This window comes from Ambystoma mexicanum, chromosome 13 (assembly GCF_040938575.1).
Source record: "Ambystoma mexicanum isolate Mex_15411 chromosome 13, UKY_AmexF1_1, whole genome shotgun sequence".
Taxonomy (NCBI): Eukaryota; Metazoa; Chordata; class Amphibia; order Caudata; family Ambystomatidae; genus Ambystoma; species Ambystoma mexicanum.
The window spans coordinates 286,076,780-286,096,190 of NC_090938.1; positions in this window are offsets into that span (position 1 = coordinate 286,076,780).

Consider the following 19,411-nt stretch of genomic DNA (forward strand, 5'->3'; position numbering starts at 1 on the left):
CGGAAGGGTCTCAGGATTGGATTGGGAAGGAATTGGATATCCCTTCTCATGCTATAGGAAGGGTCTCAGGATTTGAATGGGAAGGAGTTGGATATCGCATCTCATGTTATAGGAAGGGTCTCAGGATTAGAATGGGAAGGATTTGGATATCACATCTCTTGCTATAGGAAGGGTCTCAGGATTGGAATGGGTAGGAGTTGGATATTACTTTCTTGCTATAGGAAGGGTCTCATGTTTGGTATTAGAAGCATTGAGACATCACATCTCATGCTATAGGAAGGGTCTCAGGGTTGGAATGGGAAGGAGTTGGATATCACATCTCATCCAATAGGAAGGGTCTCAGGTTTGGAATGGGAAGGAATTGGATATCACATCTTATGTTATAGGAAGGATCTCAGGTTTGGTATTAGAAGCATTGAGATATCACATCTCATGCTATAGGAAGGGTCTCAGGATTGGAATGTGAAGGATTTGGATATCACATCTCATGCTAAAGGAAGGGTCTCAGGTTTGGTAGAAGCATTGAGATATCACGTATCTGCTATCGGAAGGGTCTCAGGATTGGATTGGGAAGGAGTTGGATATCCCTTCTCATGCTATAGGAAGGGTCTCAGGATTTGAATGGCAAGGAGTTGGATATCACATCTCATGCCATAGGAAGGGTCTCAGGTTTGGTATAAGCATTGAGATATCACATCTCTGCTATCGGAAGGGTCTCAGGATTGGATTGGGAAGGAGTTGGATATCACATCTCATGTTATAGGAAGGGTCTCAGGATTGGAATGGGAAGGATTTGGATATCACATCTCTTGCTATAGGAAGGGTCTCGGGATTGGAATGGGTAGGAGTTGGATATTACTTTCTTGCTATAGGAAGGGTCTCATGATTGGAATGGGAAGGAGTTGGATATCACATATGCTATAGTTAGTGTCTCAGGTTTGGAACGGGAAGGAGTTGGACATCACATCTCATGTTATAGGAAGGGTCTCAGGTTTGGTATAAGCATTGAGATATCACATCTCTGCTATCGGAAGCGGCTCAGGATTGGAATGGGAAGGAGTTGGATATCCCATCTCATGTTATAGTAAGAGTCTCTGGTTTGGTATTAGAATCATTGAGATATCACATTGCATGCTGTAGGAAGGGTCTAAGGATTGGAATGGGATGGACTTGGATATCACATCTCATGCTATAGGTAGGCTCTCAGGTTTGGTATAAGCATTGAGATATCACATCTCATGCTATAGGAAGGGTCTCAGGATTGGAATGGGAAGGATTTGGATATCACATCTCATGCTATAGGAAGGGTCTCAGATTTGGTATAAGCATTGAGATATCACATCTCATGCTAAAGGAAGGGTCTCAGGATTGGAATGGGAAGGAGTTGTATATGACATCTCAGGCCATAGGAAGGGTCTCAGGTTTGGTATAAGCATTGAGATATCACATCTCTGCTATCGGAAGGGTCTCAGGATTGGAATGGGAAGGAGTTGGATATCCCATCTCATGTTATAGGAAGGGTCTCAGGTTTGGTATTAGAAGCATAGAGATATCACATCTCATGCTATAGGAAGGGTCTCAGGATTGGAATGGGAAGGACTTGGATCTCACATCTCATGCTATAGGGAGGGTCTCAAGTTTGATATTAGAAGCATTGAGATAACAAATCTCATGATATCGGAAGGGTCTCAGGATTGGAATGGGAAGGAGTTGGATACCACATCTCATGATAAAGGAAGGGTCTAAGGTTTGGAAGGGGAAGGATTTGGATATCACATCTCATGTTATAGGACGGGTCTCAGATTTGGTATTAGAATCATTGAGATATCAAGTATCATGGTATAAGAAGGGTCTCAGAATTGGAATGGGAAGGAGTTGGATATCACACCTCAAGCTATAGGAAGGGTCTCAGGATTGGAATGGGAAGGAGTTTGATATCACATCTCATGCCATAGTATGGGTCTCAGGTTTGGTAGAAGCATTGGGATATCACATCTCATGCTATCGGAAAGGTATCAGTATTGGATTTGGAAGAAGTTGGATATCCCATCTCATGCTATAGGAAGGGTCTCAGGTTGGAATGGGAAGGAGTTGGATATCACATTTCATGTTATAGGAAGGGTCTCAGGATTGGAATGGGAAGGACTTGGATATCATATCTCATGCTATAGGACGGGTCTCAGGTTTGTTATTAGAATCATTGAGATATCATATTGCATGCTGTAGGAAGGGTCTAAGGATTGGAATGGGAAGGACTTGGATATCACATCTCATGCTATAGATAGGCTCTTAGGTTTGGAAAGGGAAGGAGTTGGATATCACATTTCATGTTAGAGGTGGGATCTCAGGTTTGGTATTAGAAGCATTGAGATATCACATCTCATGCTATAGGAAGGGTCTCAGGATTGGAATGGGAAGTAGTTGGATATCACATCTCATGCTATAGGAAGGGTCTCAGGTTTGGTATATGCATTGAGATATCACATCTCATGCTATAGGACGGGTCTCAGGATTGGAATGGAAGGAGTTGGATATCACATCTCATGTTATAGGAAGGATCTCAGGTTTGGTATTAGAAGCATTGAGACATCACATCTCATGCTATAGGAAGGGTCTCAGGGTTGGAATGGGAAGGAGTTGGATATCACATCTCATCCAATAGGAAGGGTCTCAGGTTTGGAATGGGAAGGAATTGGATATCACATCTCATGTTATAGGAAGGATCTCAGGTTTGGTATTAGAAGCATTGAGATATCACATCTCATGCTATAGGAAGGGTCTCAGGATTGGAATGTGAAGGATTTGGATATCACATCTCATGCTAAAGGAAGGGTCTCAGGTTTGGTAGAAGCATTGAGATATCACGTCTCTGCTATCGGAAGGGTCTCAGGATTGGATTGGGAAGGAATTGGATATCCCTTCTCATGCTATAGGAAGGGTCTCAGGATTTGAATGGGAAGGAGTTGGATATCGCATCTCATGTTATAGGAAGGGTCTCAGGATTAGAATGGGAAGGATTTGGATATCACATCTCTTGCTATAGGAAGGGTCTCAGGATTGGAATGGGTAGGAGTTGGATATTACTTTCTTGCTATAGGAAGGGTCTCATGTTTGGAATGGGAAGCAGTTGGATATCACATATGCTATAGTTAGTGTCTCAGGTTTGGAACGGGAAGGAGTTGGATATCACATCTCATGTTATAGGAAGGGTCTCAGGTTTGGTATAAGCATTGAGATATCACATCTCTGCTATCGGAAGCGGCTCAGGATTGGAATGGGAAGGAGTTGGATATCCCATCTCATGTTATAGGAAGAGTCTCTGGTTTGGTATTAGAATCATTGAGATATCACATTGCATGCTGTAGGAAGGGTCTAAGGATTGGAATGGGATGGACTTGGATATCACATCTCATGCTATAGGTAGGCTCTCAGGTTTGGTATAAGCATTGAGATATCACATCTCATGCTATAGGAAGGGTCTCAGGATTGGAATGGGAAGGATTTGGATATCACATCTCATGCTATAGGAAGGGTCTCAGATTTGGTATAAGCATTGAGATATCACATCTCATGCTAAAGGAAGGGTCTCAGGATTGGAATGGGAAGGAGTTGTATATGACATCTCAGGCCATAGGAAGGGTCTGTAGGGTATTTTGTGGAGATTTGGGGCCTGACGGTATTTTATTACCGCCGAAAAATAACTTAGCAATAATCACTCTTTGTATTCAGATTTGGCCATGTGCAACAATAATACAATGGACATGCATTATTTCAGCACCCAGACCTGCATATTTGGTATACGTGGTTGGTGGTATTTTGGTGAGCATAATTCCCTTGTTTTATTTGTGGCCCCAATGTCCAGAATCCCTTATCTTCGCTTAGATTTTTCGTGTGATCACTAGAGAGACCTCAGACCTGCATTCTAGAGATACCACAATTTCCAGTGATAGTGTTGGTGCGCCACCATGGGCAAACTCACTGACTTATTTACGACAGAGAGCTATATGTGGTAGTCTTGTGGTAATTTCCACTACCTTATATACGGTAGGGAGCTATGTTCAGAGAGTCTCTCTTCCCGTTGGCTCATGTACCTCCAACAAGTTATACTACAGTCACTCACAATTATTCATACTGATTCTGACATACACACATCTGTCTTAAAATGACCATTGCACTGTTTAAAAATCTCCCCACATCATTGGCATTGTAATGGTAAATAGAAAATAAACCACCCGTCTGTTTTCAAATATTTTCTGTATTATAAAAGTTGCATTTAGACATGATCTCATTCTTTACAGCAATAAAATGGAACAATCAAAGCATTTTCTATGACACACTGCAATTATCGTGGCGGAGAACAGAACTTAAATTGCAACATTATCACTTGATTAAGACACGCACGGGACTTTCATTTTTCTACACTGACTGCATGCTTTCGTGCACACACACAGCTCCCCCAGTTAGGTAATTACCTTATCTGTTCAGAGGCTTCTCTCTGTGAATGTGGCTCTCTTGGCTTAATTCCAGCAAAAAGGAACGCTTGCCTTCTCAAGCCGGGGTCATTGCCTGGAATTCTCAGCTTTTTCAGATAGGACTGCCTCTGCCAGTGGAAAGGTAATTCTTTCAGCTTTCCCCAGTCTCGACTGCAGCAGGACACCCCCACAGCCAGGTCTTCTCCCCAGTAGTGCAGAAAGATGTCTGCCTGTCTTTTTCCCTGCTACTGCCCACTAAAACTTTCCTCTCAGCCCTCTTTATGACGTGTTCCAATGAAATCCATCATCTCTCATCCTCCTACTCTTCAACAATAGCTTCGCTTATACATTTGCAATTGTTGCAAATCTGACTTCCTTCCTCCTGCAGTTACTGTGCACAACAACACGGATAATCAGGCAGAGAAGAGAGGAAAAAAAAATCTGCACACTCATTTAACTGGTTTTCAAAGTATGCCTAATTCTGCAGTAGAGAACACATTTTATTAGTGGGTTATATTAAAATAAGGTTTTATTAGTCAGGTTAATTGTTAATAGGTTAGCTGTTAATTTTCAAATGTGTCTCTAGCAATATAGGCATTTCAGGTGAAAAATAGTGTGCATTTTTAAATGAACACGTGTGCTTTTAACTGTAAAAATAGCTTTGCATCTTATATGTTAAAATCGTTTTTTGACTGAATAGCCTGTCTTTCCTTGTTAATCTGCTAACCCATATAGCAATGCACCGCACCCTTGTGGTGGTGGTGCTGCAAAAAAAAATTGTGCTACTTGTGCAGTATTGCTGTACTGTGTACTGTAACATGCCAAATATCCTTACATATACCCTCCTTTTGTTTTTAGAACTTGGCTATAATCCAAGCCAATTCCTAAAAACAACTTGTTCTATTTTTTTTTACAATATAGCAATCCAACAAAATGAATATTCATGTGCATCAATGAAAATTTGCAATTAACATTTCATCTGAGTCCATCAGTTCATAAAATGTTCCACATTTGCCTTCTCGGTGGAAGTGGCATTACTTTAAGTTTAAATTTTCCAAGTCAATTAAAAAACAATGAAATAAAACAACTAACTAAAACAAATAAGTAATATAACAAGTTAAAATAAATAATTAAAATAATAAATACGTGGAACTTCATATGCCGGAACTTTTGCTTTGTCTCTTTTGGTATGTCCCGACCAGCGATGTTATTCGGTTCATTCGAGTACTCTTTCATCTTGGCAATCTTGAATCCACAGTATTCATCTCTTTTGGCATTCCGGTTATTTTGTCTTCACCTCCACCTGGAGGCAGGCATCTTTTGGTCTTCATCCAAGGGACTCCAGGACTCCATCGTCTCCCGTGGCCTCTGATCCCGGAACCTCCGACCAAATAATGTTAATTGTCTAAATCAAAATAGAAAATAAACAGATTAAGTACATAGCACAATACTAACTTCATCCTTTTGCCAAAAATAAAACATGCTTGGTAAAAATACTTCGTTTTTTTTTTCTTTTTTCTGAAATTAAACACAAGTTAAAAGAAAACAAACACATATAAAACAGCATTCAATATTTAATACACTTTCTCTCTGCACACCAACCACGAGCTTCCGTTATATGTGCATTTATTTATTTATTTATTTATTTATTTATTTATTTATTTATTTATATTATATATTTTCACATATATTACAGTGTTTATGTGCCATCATTACAATCAACTTTTTTTAACTTCTTTGTCACTGCCTCCTGATCACACCCATTTATTTTCTCAAGGGACTCTATCCGTTTCCACATGCTCAAGCTGCCTGATCTCATGTCTGGGATGGCATGGTTTGATTTGATTTACATGGACAAACTGCTCTATTGCTGTTTCACCTTCATTTTTCAAAATTTTATACACTACAGGAGAGACTTTATCTATAATTCGAAATGGCCCCTGCCAGGCTGCCAGAAATTTAGAATTTTTCTGTTTACTTTTTCCAAAATGAAACTTGTACACCTGATCCCCTACATTGTATTCCTTTACTGATGTCTTTTTGTCATAATATGACTTAGCACTGTCAGCAGCTCTTTCCAGATTTCTCTGCACAAAAGCAAATGCATGTTGCAAATGCCTCCTCAGTTCATCAATATATTCATGAACTGTGGATGCACTCACTAGAGTTTGCTCATGTGTTCTGTATAGTAGGTGTTGTGGTAACACCATTTTCCTACCTGTTAAGACCTCATGGGGGCTAACACCTGTTGCTTTGGCAGGAGTCGACCTGATTGCCATCAAAACCAATGGTAAACGCAAATCCCAGCTGGAACCTGCTTCTGCCACAAATTTCTTTAAAATGTCCACAACAGACCTATTGCTTCTTTCAACTGTACCTGAAGACGCCGCCCGATATGCGATATGTAGTTTCCTTTTCACACCTAGTATTTGCCATACCTTACTCATTAGAGTACTCGTGAAATGACTTCCTCTGTCTGACTCAATTCTTTGTGGCAACCCAAACCTTGAGAACACATGGTTCACCAGCAATGTGGCTGCTGTTTGCGCACTACAATCTGGTGCGGGAATGCACTCAATCCACTTTGACATCAAACATACCACACTCAAAATATAGCGGTGTCCCCTGCTCGACCTTTTTAAAGGACCTACATAGTCTATTTGCAAATCTGACCATGGGAGAGTTAGGCCTCTTTTCATCAATGGTGCTCTATGCATTGGTGAAGCAGGTTTAAATTGGGCGCATACTAGACATCCTCTAGTATATAATTCCACATCTTGGGACATATGTGGCCAGTAAGCATAATCTTTTAGTATTTCTAATGTCTTTTGTGAACCTCTATGGCCTGCAGTTATGGCATCGTGTGCATGGTGTAGCATTAGTCCTCTGAATGAAAGGGGTACTACCCACTGTATTTGCCCTGTTATGGACTCTCTAATCATGAGTCCATCCTGTAATCTAATTCGTGTTTTGTTCTTTAATAACACCCTCAACTCTTCTTTTCCCATACAATCATTTTCTGTTAAAGGATTTTGTTCAGGATCTATCAAATGATTATAATAGATTCCTAAAATTTGATCATTCTTTTGTGCCTCAATCAAATCTTGGTCTGGCGTGTCATGACTCCACTGCACCACCGGCTGATCTACCTCCTTTGGTGCTTTAGAACGTGTGACTGCATCAATTTGTATTTCACCCATTAAATAATCAATAGGTAGCAATTCTCCCATCACAGCCCCAATCTTAGCCAGATGGTCTGCCTTATCATTTCCCTCCTTATCCTCTCCTGGTGTTTTTAAATGCCCACGAATTTTTCTCCAGTATATTGTTAAATTATTTTCTGACACCAATTTGTCTATGGCTTGTATCATTTTTCCATGTTTAAGTGGCTTTTTGTTGTATGTAACCATGCCTCTTGCTTTCCAACCAGGCAAATACTCCACAAAGCTATTCCGTGCATAGTCAGAATCAGTCACCAAGACAATTTCACTGAACTTTTTATCAACTGCAGTAGCAATTGCTTTATAGATGGCTGCCAATTCCGCCACCTGACTGCTCCTATCTCCAATCCTCATCCCTATACTAGGAACGCCTTCACATTTCAACCAGACATTTCCTATTCCTGCCACTAATTGTTTATTACTGTCATTTTCAATGTGAAAAGCACAACCATCCACATATACAGTTGGCAAATCCTTGCATGTTTTTTCATCAAAAGCTTTGTGTGGTGATTGTTCAAATTCCTGTAAACTAGCTTCCACATCCATTTCATTTGTTATTTGTTTAGCTGCACAGTCATGTAAGTCAGCTAACCCTTGAGCAATTGGGCTCTTTTTATTTTGTCCATATCTTACTTCTACGGGAAAACCTTGTAATGCCAGTGTCCATGAAGTGATTCTGGATTGCGCTAGATTGCCTGATCTAATTCTTTTACTCTCTAAAAATTGCAAAGGTTGATGATTTGTTTCAATAATCACCTTTTCTCCCTGAATAATGGGGCGGAAATGTTGTAGCGCCCACACAGTGGTTAATAGGGCCTTTTCGCATTCATTAAATTTCATTTCAACTTGGGAAAATGCCTTACTTGCATATGCAATGGTTTTGTGATTCAAATCGTGTTTTTGTGATAACACTGCTGACATACAATGTTCAGAAAAGCCTATTTCTATAAAGAAATCCCTGTCCTTTATGGGGTATGCTAAACATGGTGCCTTTACAAGACATTCCTTCAATCTAGCCACTGCATCAGACTGCTCTCTTTCCCATCTCCAGGGAGTATTTAGTTTAAGCAGTTTAGTCAATGGTTGAGTGATTTCTGCATAATTCTCAATGAACTTTCTGTTATAGCCTGTCATCCCTAATAAACTTTTTACTCCTTTCACATTTTTAGGATTTTTTAATCTTTGTATGGCCTCTATTTTCTTCCTTTGTGGATTTAGCCCATGTTCAGTCACTTCATGCCCTAGAAAGTTCACTTTTTTCTTGCACCATTGTGCTTTTTGCAAAGATACTTTGGCGCCTGCTTTCTGCAATTGGCCAAGCACATGTCTTATTTCATCAAAATGGCATTTAAGGTTTTCATTTTTTATCAAGACATCATCCACATAAACTATTGTCCCTCTTTCCGCTGCATCCGGCATGGCCTTTCTCAAAAATATGCCAAATTCACTCCCACTATTGATGTACCCGAACGGAGCTCTAAGCCAGGCATATTGAGTCCTGTCAAATGTAAAGGAAAATAGGTGTTGTATCTCCTCTGCCAATGGCACACACCAATATCCAGATGTGAGATCTAACGTGGTAAATACATTTGAACCATGTATCTGAGCTAGGCCCTGATCAATGAATGGTAGTGGCCATCTAGATACTGGTACTCTTTTATTTAACTCTCTTAAGTCTGCACACAGCCGCCATTGACCATTTGGCTTTAACACACCTAAAATAGGCGTATTGGATGTGCTATGAATGGGCCTAATTATTCCCCGTGATTCCAAATTTTTAATAATCTCTGCCAATGATTCTAAACATGCCAGCGGTAGTCTATACTGGCGTACAAACACTGGATTTCTGCTACAACCTTCTGGTAGTGTGGCCACATGTAAATCAGTTAAACCACAATCATAAACATCTTTTGCAAATACATCCTTAAACTCCATAAATATTTCCCTCAGATTGCGTCGATCCTCATCGCTGTTACATGCATCCGCTAAGGAGATCTGCTCTTCTACCATTCTGGAAAATTCTGGAAACTCTTCTGGTAAAGGAATCTCAGCGCTTTCCTCTAACTGTGTGGCTGTGTCTTTTTGTAGAGCTGCCACTTTCAAATATTTTGGCATATCAGCTTCCACTTCAATGGGCTGATTTCCTGTTTCATTTTCATTTAAATTAAATATTATGCAATCCTCTTGATGGCAGCACACTGTCTCATTTGAATCATAAGGATACACAGAGTGAATTTTAAATATTCCTTTGGGCTGAGAGTCCAGGTGTTCTGGCAACTCGCCCTTGGCATCTACATATTTTTCAGGAATATTCCCAATCACCATGTTATTTAAATCTGCCGTATAATGTGATTTTTGTATGGCCATTCCTAATGGGGAGTTTTCCTCTAAATGAACGTCCTGACAACCTTTATTATTTACCATGATTTTTACAGATCCCTCACCAATGTCTACCAATGGAATGTATTCATAATCCAGGCCTTGCTGTTTTATGGATTCATTCAGGCATACAAATGCATCAGAGCCTTTCATCTGCTGTCCATTTTTGCATTGCAGTGTTATTGCAAACTGTTTTGTAAATGCAGGAACAATAGTATTTTTCCTCATTTGTAATTCGACTGCATAAGGAACTAGTTGTGCACAATGATAAGCCCTTCTTTTGTCTTCAAATTCAGGCGCCGGCCCACCTAGGCGTGACCATATTTTTTGATTAAGGAAATCTAACACCATACACATTCTGTGCATGATGTCATTGCCCATGTAAAATTCATTTTGTGCTCCATTCACTATCCATACATTATGGTAAATTGTTTTCTGTCCAATGCTAATTTTAAGCATGCATCTGCCTGTAATTCGGTTTTCAAAGTCTGGACTGTCCAACCCAGAAACATATTGGTTTTTAATCCTAAATTTCGGGATTTCTTCCCTCTCCATAATTTTTTGCAACAATTTCTCATTAATGAAACTCCTTTCATGTTCAAGCGCTAAAGTGGCTTTTATTGTTTTAAGATAATCATTTATACCAGCGTGAACCCATGGTTGCTCATCTTCCATGTGTATCTCTGCCAGAGTGGTAATGTGTTTTTCTGAATCTGTTTTAGGAACAATATTCTGTTTGCATGTATTCTCTTTTAAGTAGAAACGTAATGTGTACTCATCTATGGCAGTCTGCCAATCTTTCCTTGGGTCCAAGTATATTTGTACAGGTAGTTTTTCATTGTCGCTCTGATCTTTGTCTTGACACATTAATATAACAGTGACACTAGGTATGCAGCTATTCTGGAGATATACCTCCACAGCATCATTTGTTTTGGCAACGGTGTGACATTCTTTTATATTGCTGTTTTGTGATTTTAGTTTCTTAGGCCTCAATGGTTTTTTGGTTAAGGACCACAGCACTCCATTCACCCCATCTATGAGAGGAGACAATCTTTTCAGGCAATCTGTCCCCATCAGAAATGGAATTTCACAAATAGATGTGATCAATACCTCTTGTTTCATTCTGTGCTTTCCTATTTTTATGTCAACCTCAGTTACACCTATGATGGGCACCTCCTCCCCATTAAAGTTATGCACTGGGCCTTGATTTGCCTTCACTGTGATCTGACTCTGTGGAGGCCTCCCTTCATTGATACTCTTTACCAGCTCCTTGGACATAATTGTGGCCTGTGCGCCAGTGTCAATCATAGCAAAGGTGTGGCATTTTTCTTCTACAGTGATGGGTGCATAATATCTGTCCTCAACTTCCTCTAATACACATAAGAAATGTGAATTCTTACTGATTTCAGGGCTCACCTTTCTCAGGTCTTTTTCACTTTTGGCTAAGCACATTGGTAAATGAAAAGACATTTTTTCCTCCTTTTTACCCATTTCTGTGCGAGGTATTTTATTCACTTCTCCATGTTCAGAGGTTTTTTGGAGTGTGGCCACCGTTCGCCCATCCATCTGGGTAACATCAGAGACCACATTACAACCTTCCAACTGAACATGTGTAACAACATCATTCAGCAATTTGTCATTTTTTAATTCTGTGCATTTGTGATCATTTAGTATAATACCAGCCCTTTCAGCCTCTTCAAAAATATGTGGCTCAAAGAATTTTTCAGGTGATTGACTTGTACCCTCCTTGTGAGTATTTCCTTTTTCTGTCTGTGTTTGGTCATTGTTTTGCTTGCCCAGGGAAGGAGCTATGGCATCCCCACTTACTCCCTGTTCACTGGTATTCCCCATGCATGAGTCATTTTTCTTAAACCTGTCCCTTTGTTCTTTTGGAATTCCTAATGTTTCTTTTTCATTTGTGCAAATCTTTACTGTTTTATTTAGCTCCAAGTTAAACCGTACCTCTTTTTTAGAAGTATTTACACTTTCCATCACAATTTCATTTACTGGTACTTTCATTTTTAATCCATTAGTCATCTCAGAGTCGTTATGCAAAGTTATATCAGAGCAATCTGTCATTTTGGCACTGCAGTTATCATGAGTACTTAGTCACTTTTCGGAAGCCCCCCGGTCATTGCTATGGCCATCAGCCCCCTCTTTGGAAGGTTGTTTTTGCGCTGTATAGAGCTTTCCTATTTGCTCAGCTAACATTTTCACTTGGGCCTCAAGGCATTGGAACCTTTCCACCTCTCTAGGATCCTCTTTCTGTGGCCTAGGTCGATATTGGTTGTTTTCCCCCTGATTGGATCTATTCTGATACCTCTCAGGTGATTGATACCGGTTGGGATGGTTTCTGAACTCTTGATTCATTTGTGGAGGGGAGCGGGTTGCACCCATCCTTTGATTATAGTCCCCTGGTGGGGAATCATTGTACTGGCGTGGACTGTAGTTCACGTTTTGCTTCATGTCCTGTCTCTCAGATTGTGGGTACTGGCCCCTATATTGATTTCCATTATCAGTAAATCGATCCACATATCGGGGCCTATCCTGATTACCATATATCATGGTGCTGGGATCAAATCTGCTCTGTGTCCCCAATGACTGGTAGGGACCATCATTTCTTTGATCTTGATTTTGTCTCTGGTTATTGTTCATACCTGCCATATCAGACCGGTACCTTACCCGGGGTCTATCTCCTAAATATCTAGGGCTGATGTAGCTCTCTCTATTACTAGGATCATGTGATTGGAACATTGGTACAGGAAATGGCGATCTTTGTTGATTACCCCTTTGTTCAGGTGTCACATTATTTTTACCTTGGCTTTGAGCAGACTCAAGGGACATTTTGGCTGACCTGATTTCCATTACTGTGGCTGAGGGTTCTTTAGATTTAGGCCTAGTATCTTTCATTTTATCACTTTCTCTACCCTGACAATAGAGTACCTCATATAGCTTGGTGCTTTGATGTACAATCCATTCAAGGGACTTGTCACGGTCAAATTCACGGACCAATTGGGATATGATGTCTTTCTGTAGCCCATAGAAGTATGCGGTTTTAAACTCATTGGAATTTGAGTCAAAAGATACATCAAAGCGAGAGAATGCTCTTTTTAAGTCTTGTAAAAATTGGCGAGGTGATGTATTAGGTCCAGCAGTAATAGTGTACGCCTCCTGCAATGACTGAAAAGGAGAAAAATGACGCCTAATTTCTTTTTCAAACTCCAGCCATGTCATATTCTGCTGTTCATTTAATCCCCTTATGATGCTGGCCGTCGGGGCATCTAAAGTTAAATGAAAATATTGTCTGTACTGTTCCTTAGGTATCTGGAGCGCTTTAAAAATGTCATGCACCGCTTCTAAGTGATCCTCAATGCAGCATTCACCTCCCTTTTTAAATGGTTTGATCAGGGCTTTAATGGATTTCATTATTTTTATGGGGCTACTTGTTGCAATGCATGGAATTGCACTATTTTGTGATTCAATCCTGTTTTCAGGTGTATGAGATTGGTGGCTGCCCCCAATGGGAGTATCAAATCCCCCAAGGGCGCTGCAACCAAGTTCAGTCACCGGCCCAGTCACTGGGGCACTAGCTCTTTGGGCAGAGCTAGAATTCACCTCCACTCCATTGAATGTGGTACCCTGCCGCCTCTCCTGGGACCTGGGAATGCACATTTGCTGTTCTAAATCCTTACACTTTTTAAGGAGTCTGTTGGCTTCATCATGCAAATAATTATTTTCATCACTCATTTTATTAATTGCCTCCTGCATATCGCACATTTGCATTTGGCATTCATTGAACTCTTTATTTCTCTTGTCTCTTTCTTGGATCATTTTAATCATTTCTTGTTCTGCACTCTGGAGATCACCTTCTTTTTCGCAATGTTCTTTTTGTAAAATCTGCATTTCTGAAACAACCTCATCTTTATCCTGCCTAATGTGATCCACTAAGGCTTTTAAGTGTGTCAATTCTTGCTCACTATCTTCAAATTGTTTCTTGCTTTTGGATAACTGAGTATCAAAGTCTCTGCATTTTAATTGCATGTCTTTTTGGCATACATCCAATTCTGCTCTCAACATTTCCTGATTTTTACTTGCCCCATCTAATTCAGTCTTTAACCTGTTAATTAGCTGAGTATCATTCTCTTGCATTCGCAGGGACTTGTTTAAAATAAACCATATTTTGCCGCATAGCCGTATTAAACAGTCTTTCTCTGCACTTTTATCGGCTGCATTCAATAATCTTGTAAGGCAGACCTGAATTATGCTGCCTTCTGCAAAAATATTGTCTAGTTTTTCTTTCTGCACCTCACCCTGAATGCGGTTACTCCATTCTAAGGTACTGTTCGAAGACCAATTCCCATGTGCAAATAACTTTGCCTCTAAATATTGCACTAGATCTGAGAATGTGGTTTCCCTTTGTGACATTCTGAAATTCGTTTTTAGTGGCACACTGCTATTATAAAATGGGTTCCCTTTAATGTGCAAATGGCAGTGTGAGACACGCTTGCCACGCCCAGTAGGTACTCTATGATCACTTTCCCGGCCTGCAACGCACCATAAATATGTAGGGTATTTTGTGGAGATTTGGGGCCTGACGGTATTTTATTACCGCCGAAAAATAACTTAGCAATAATCACTCTTTGTATTCAGATTTGGCCATGTGCAACAATAATACAATGGACATGCATTATTTCAGCACCCAGACCTGCATATTTGGTATACGTGGTTGGTGGTATTTTGGTGAGCATAATTCCCTTGTTTTATTTGTGGCCCCAATGTCCAGAATCCCTTATCTTCGCTTAGATTTTTCGTGTGATCACTAGAGAGACCTCAGACCTGCATTCTAGAGATACCACAATTTCCAGTGATAGTGTTGGTGCGCCACCATGGGCAAACTCACTGACTTATTTACGACAGAGAGCTATATGTGGTAGTCTTGTGGTAATTTCCACTACCTTATATACGGTAGGGAGCTATGTTCAGAGAGTCTCTCTTCCCGTTGGCTCATGTACCTCCAACAAGTTATACTACAGTCACTCACAATTATTCATACTGATTCTGACATACACACATCTGTCTTAAAATGACCATTGCACTGTTTAAAAATCTCCCCACATCATTGGCATTGTAATGGTAAATAGAAAATAAACCACCCGTCTGTTTTCAAATATTTTCTGTATTATAAAAGTTGCATTTAGACATGATCTCATTCTTTACAGCAATAAAATGGAACAATCAAAGCATTTTCTATGACACACTGCAATTATCGTGGCGGAGAACAGAACTTAAATTGCAACATTATCACTTGATTAAGACACGCACGGGACTTTCATTTTTCTACACTGACTGCATGCTTTCGTGCACACACACAGCTCCCCCAGTTAGGTAATTACCTTATCTGTTCAGAGGCTTCTCTCTGTGAATGTGGCTCTCTTGGCTTAATTCCAGCAAAAAGGAACGCTTGCCTTCTCAAGCCGGGGTCATTGCCTGGAATTCTCAGCTTTTTCAGATAGGACTGCCTCTGCCAGTGGAAAGGTAATTCTTTCAGCTTTCCCCAGTCTCGACTGCAGCAGGACACCCCCACAGCCAGGTCTTCTCCCCAGTAGTGCAGAAAGATGTCTGCCTGTCTTTTTCCCTGCTACTGCCCACTAAAACTTTCCTCTCAGCCCTCTTTATGACGTGTTCCAATGAAATCCATCATCTCTCATCCTCCTACTCTTCAACAATAGCTTCGCTTATACATTTGCAATTGTTGCAAATCTGACTTCCTTCCTCCTGCAGTTACTGTGCACAACAACACGGATAATCAGGCAGAGAAGAGAGGAAAAAAAAATCTGCACACTCATTTAACTGGTTTTCAAAGTATGCCTAATTCTGCAGTAGAGAACACATTTTATTAGTGGGTTATATTAAAATAAGGTTTTATTAGTCAGGTTAATTGTTAATAGGTTAGCTGTTAATTTTCAAATGTGTCTCTAGCAATATAGGCATTTCAGGTGAAAAATAGTGTGCATTTTTAAATGAACACGTGTGCTTTTAACTGTAAAAATAGCTTTGCATCTTATATGTTAAAATCGTTTTTTGACTGAATAGCCTGTCTTTCCTTGTTAATCTGCTAACCCATATAGCAATGCACCGCACCCTTGTGGTGGTGGTGCTGCAAAAAAAAATTGTGCTACTTGTGCAGTATTGCTGTACTGTGTACTGTAACACGCCAAATATCCTTACAGGTCTCAGGTTTGGTATAAGCATTGAGATATCACATCTCTGCTATCGGAAGGGTCTCAGGATTGGAATGGGAAGGAGTTGGATATCCCATCTCATGTTATAGGAAGGGTCTCAGGTTTGGTATTAGAAGCATAGAGATATCACATCTCATGCTATAGGAAGGGTCTCAGGATTGGAATGGGAAGGACTTGGATATCACATCTCATGCTATAGATAGGCTCTTAGGTTTGGAAAGGGAAGGAGTTGGATATCACATTTCATGTTAGAGGTGGGATCTCAGGTTTGGTATTAGAAGCATTGAGATATCACATCTCATGCTATAGGAAGGGTCTCAGGATTGGAATGGGAAGTAGTTGGATATCACATCTCATGCTATAGGAAGGGTCTCAGGTTTGGTATATGCATTGAGATATCACATCTCATGCTATAGGACGGGTCTCAGGATTGGAATGGAAGGAGTTGGATATCACATCTCATGTTATAGGAAGGATCTCAGGTTTGGTATTAGAAGCATTGAGACATCACATCTCATGCTATAGGAATGGTCTCAGGGTTGGAATGGGAAGGAGTTGGATATCACATCTCATCCAATAGGAAGGGTCTCAGGTTTGGAATGGGAAGGAATTGGATATCACATCTCATGTTATAGGAAGGATCTCAGGTTTGGTATTAGAAGCATTGAGATATCACATCTCATGCTATAGGAAGGGTCTCAGGATTGGAATGTGAAGGATTTGGATATCACATCTCATGCTAAAGGAAGGGTCTCAGGTTTGGTAGAAGCATTGAGATATCACGTCTCTGCTATCGGAAGGGTCTCAGGATTGGATTGGGAAGGAATTGGATATCCCTTCTCATGCTATAGGAAGGGTCTCAGGATTTGAATGGGAAGGAGTTGGATATCGCATCTCATGTTATAGGAAGGGTCTCAGGATTAGAATGGGAAGGATTTGGATATCACATCTCTTGCTATAGGAAGGGTCTCAGGATTGGAATGGGTAGGAGTTGGATATTACTTTCTTGCTATAGGAAGGGTCTCATGTTTGGAATGGGAAGCAGTTGGATATCACATATGCTATAGTTAGTGTCTCAGGTTTGGAACGGGAAGGAGTTGGATATCACATCTCATGTTATAGGAAGGGTCTCAGGTTTGGTATAAGCATTGAGATATCACATCTCTGCTATCGGAAGCGGCTCAGGATTGGAATGGGAAGGAGTTGGATATCCCATCTCATGTTATAGGAAGAGTCTCTGGTTTGGTATTAGAATCATTGAGATATCACATTGCATGCTGTAGGAAGGGTCTAAGGATTGGAATGGGATGGACTTGGATATCACATCTCATGCTATAGGTAGGCTCTCAGGTTTGGTATAAGCATTGAGATATCACATCTCATGCTATAGGAAGGGTCTCAGGATTGGAATGGGAAGGATTTGGATATCACATCTCATGCTATAGGAAGGGTCTCAGATTTGGTATAAGCATTGAGATATCACATCTCATGCTAAAGGAAGGGTCTCAGGATTGGAATGGGAAGGAGTTGTATATGACATCTCAGGCCATAGGAAGGGTCTCAGGTTTGGTATAAGCATTGAGATATCACATCTCTGCTATCGGAAGGGTCTCAGGATTGGAATGGGAAGGAGTTGGATATCCCATCTCATGTTATAGGAAGGGTCTCAGGTTTGGTATTAGAAGCATAGAGATATCACATCTCATGCTATAGGAAGGGTCTCAGGATTGGAATGGGAAGGACTTGGATGTCACATCTCATGCTATAGGGAGGGTCTCAAGTTTGATATTAGAAGCATTGAGATAACAAATCTCATGATATCGGAAGGGTCTCAGGATTGGAATGGGAAGGAGTTGGATACCACATCTCATGATAAAGGAAGGGTCTAAGGTTTGGAAGGGGAAGGATTTGGGTATCACATCTCATGTTATAGGACGGGTCTCAGGTTTGGTATTAGAAGCATTGAGATATCAAGTCTCATGGTATAAGAAGGGTCTCAGAATTGGAATGGGAAGGAGTTGGATATCACACCTCAAGCTATAGGAAGGGTCTCAGGATTGGAATGGGAAGGAGTTTGATATCACATCTCATGCCATAGTATGGGTCTCAGGTTTGGTAGAAGCATTGGGATATCACATCTCATGCTATCGGAAGGGTATCAGTATTGGATTTGGAAGAAGTTGGATATCCCATCTCATGCTATAGGAAGGGTCTCAGGTTGGAATGGGAAGGAGTTGGATATCACATTTCATGTTATAGGAAGGGTCTCAGGATTGGAATGGGAAGGACTTGGATATCATATCTCATGCTATAGGACGGGTCTCAGGTTTGTTATTAGAATCATTGAGATATCATATTGCATGCTGTTGGAAGGGTCTAAGGATTGGAATGGGAAGGACTTGGATATCACATCTCATGCTATAGATAGGCTCTTAGGTTTGGAAAGGGAAGGAGTTGGATATCACATTTCATGTTAGAGGAAGGATCTCAGGTTTGGTATTAGAAGCATTGAGATATCACATCTCATGCTATAGGAAGGGTCTCAGGATTGGAATGGGATGGACTTGGATATCACATCTCATGCTATAGGTAGGCTCTCAGGTTTGGTATAAGCATTGAGATATCACATCTCATGCTATAGGAAGGGTCTCAGGATTGGAATGGGAAGGATTTGGATATCACATCTCATGCTATAGGAAGGGTCTCAGATTTGGTATAAGCATTGAGATATCACATCTCATGCTAAAGGAAGGGTCTCAGGATTGGAATGGGAAGGAGTTGTATATGACATCTCAGGCCATAGGAAGGGTCTCAGGTTTGGTATAAGCATTGAGATATCACATCTCTGCTATCGGAAGGGTCTCAGGATTGGAATGGGAAGGAGTTGGATATCCCATCTCATGTTATAGGAAGGGTCTCAGGTTTGGTATTAGAAGCATAGAGATATCACATCTCATGCTATAGGAAGGGTCTCAGGATTGGAATGGGAAGGACTTGGATATCACATCTCATGCTATAGATAGGCTCTTAGGTTTGGAAAGGGAAGGAGTTGGATATCACATTTCATGTTAGAGGTGGGATCTCAGGTTTGGTATTA